General features: G+C 41.2%; 1 pseudogene; it reads left to right on the top strand.

Annotated features, from left to right (window-relative positions):
- Nucleotides 1-1726: 1726 nt before the first annotated feature.
- On the top strand, nucleotides 1727-2523 carry LOC118994200 (pre-mRNA-splicing regulator WTAP-like; annotated as a pseudogene).
- Nucleotides 2524-2971: the final 448 nt, after the last annotated feature.

Raw genomic sequence — 2971 nt, forward strand, 5'->3', positions numbered from 1 at the left:
TAAATAAGTCACTAATAAGGAGCTAAAACATACTGATTGGCCATGTCACCTTCTATAACTTGGCATGAATGGAGGAAGAGAATAACATTGAGGAATGATGTAAAATGAGAGACGGGAAAGGATGCTCAACATCAAAAATCATCAGATAAATGCAAATCAAAACCACAATGAAGAATGGCCTAACTCAATAAATCAACAAACCTACATCAATAAATCAACAAGCAAAAGAGCTGGCAAGAATATGGAGAAAGGGGAACCCCAGTGCACTGTTGGTGGGAATGCAGACTGGTGCAGCCACTGTGAAAAGCCGTATGAGGATACCTCAAAAAATTAAAAATGGACCTGCCCTTTGACTCAGTGATTCCACTTCTGGGAATTTATCCAAAGAAACCTGAAACACTAATTTGAAAGTATATAAGCACCCTATGTTCATTGCAGCATTACTTACAATAGCCAAAATTTAGAAAGAGCCCAACTGTCCATCAGTACATGAATAGATAAAATAGCTATGAAATATTTACACAATGGAATACTACTCAGCTGTCAAAATAAAGGAAATCTTACCTTTTGCAACAGCAGGGGTGGACTTAAAGAGAATGTTGCTAAGTAAAAGAAGCCAGTAAGAGAAAGAAAAATACCATATGGTTCCACTCATATGTGGAATCTAGTCAACAAACTGACAAGCAAAACAGAGACAGACGCATAGATTGAGAGAGATGACAGCTCTGGGGTGGGAGGGGTTGGAATGACAGCATAAAAAACAAGAACTCCTGGTCACGGACAATAGTGTGCTGATTCAGGGGTAGGGGGCAAAAGTGTTATAGAGGTTATAATGGGAATGACTGTTGATTTTAAAAATACAATTAAAATGGGACTATTCCTTTGATAATAGCATTCTGAATTTTTCTTTTTAATAGTTCATTTTTATTGTATTTTTGAGAATGGTTGCTGATAGATAATCTCACTAAGAACTGTACAAACATGAAAGTGTGGTATTAAACTTCAGGTTAGCCCTGGCTGGTGTAGCTCAGTGGATTGAGTGCGGGCCTGCGAACCACACGATCGTGGTTCGGTTCCCAGTCAGGGCACATGCCTGGGTTGCAGGCCAGTTCCCAGCAGGGGACTCACGAGAGGCAACCATACATTGATATTTCTCTCTCTCTCTCCTTCTCTTCCCTTCTAAGATAAATAAATAAAATCTTAAAAAAAAAACTTCAGGTTAGAAGTTTGGAGCATTTTAAACATTGATTTCACAACTAGATTGTACAAGGGTATTGACTGTGATTAGACTCATTACATTATGGGTTTTTTTGTAGTGAAGTTTATTAAATCCCCATTCCATTGAACAGGCACATGTTGAAAGAGCATTGTCATTGGTGTTAATGGGGAGGGGGATGGTCTGTCGGTGTACTGGGGCCTTTTGTTCCACACTCAATATTAAATTAAATGTGCCTTGAAATAACTTTTTTTTTATTTTAAGTTCAAGAAATACTATGATAATTTCTTGTACTTTTAACATTTTGATTTTGGAAGGGCTGTGGAGGGCAGATTGGTTTTGGAAACAGTCTCACTATGTTCTTCAAAGGAAAGGAAAAGGCAGTGCCTCCGTTTTCTATCCAGCATCACAAAACACGAGGAGATTTGACACTTGTTACCATTTGATGCTTTGTCCTAGCAAACTGCAGTGGCAACTAAGTGGGGCAGTTTCACAGGTGCCTGACAGAAGATGGGGGGAAAGGATGTATTGATTAGAACTGTGGGCTGGCATGAGACATTTTGTGATGTGGGGGAAAAAGAAAAGAAAGAAAACCAAACAGGCCAAAAGTGTAGAATGCTTATCCAGAAGAACCAAGAGCTTGAAAAGCAGCTGTCCCAGGGATATATTGGGCAACTTGCAGAAGAATTGGCTTTACAGAAGAAATATAGTGAGGAGCTTAAAAGTAGTCAGGATGAGCTGATTGACCCCATCATTCAACCTGACAAAGAAGAAAAGGAAATGCATAGTACCATTCTAGTTCTTCAGCAACAACTGAAAGGCACAGGCCAGCGATTGGCCCAGTACCAACAGCAACAGATACAGGTACCCCAGCCCCAAGTACCGGCAGCCCTACATCCTCCCAGACAGTCGTGCAGGCAGAGGCCCAGCTAAAGACTGCAGTCCACTGGCCAAAGGACCAAGTAATGGCAGTTCCTCCTCACAGAGGATTCCTGGATTTCACAGGGAGGGAGATGCAACCTCAGATGGTTTTCTTCTTCTCCAGGGAATGGTAATAAGGCCTCCACCAGTTCAGAGAGAACTGGCAGAGGCAGTAGTTACATAAACCGACTCAGTGTTGGGATGAAAGCGTAGACCCCGCCCAGGGGCAGTGAACACCCTCTCACACCCCACTCAAATGGCACAGACTCTAATCATGACCCTCGAGAGAAGAAAACAGTGAATGGGAAGGGTAACTGAACTCGGGTTCCTGCCACGTTCAGAATGGCTTGGACTCAAGTGTAAATGTACAGGGTTCAGTTTTGTGATATTTTTCCAGCTAATTTTATACAGTATCATTTAATTTGGGAGAGAATACTGTGCAGAAAATTAATGCACACTTTATCATAATTTGTCTTTTTTTTCTGTGTGTGTGTGTGTTTTCCATTTTTTTCCTTTTGCTTCAATACCTCTGCCTCTTTGGAAATTGTAACAGTCAATTACTTTGTGGCTAAAAGGACATTTTGAGTAGTGTCAGGTTATTTTCATACGAGTTAATGTGCAGTTGTAAATGGAAATCTTTCCTTAAAGTATAACATGATGATGTCTTTATAAATCAGCGCCCACCTAGAACCTGTGCTGTGCAAGGGCATTCTGTCTCGTGCTGCTCTGTCCTTACGCACCACTCAGTCCTGTTAGAGTAGATGTGGGACCGTGACTGCCGAGATTGCCCAGGACAGTGGTTTTATCACTGTCAACCAGACTTGTTGGTGGAAT

Source organism: Sturnira hondurensis, unplaced genomic scaffold (assembly GCF_014824575.4).
Source record: "Sturnira hondurensis isolate 20B ecotype Veracruz unplaced genomic scaffold, ASM1482457v3 Scaffold0000880, whole genome shotgun sequence".
NCBI lineage: Eukaryota > Metazoa > Chordata > Mammalia > Chiroptera > Phyllostomidae > Sturnira > Sturnira hondurensis.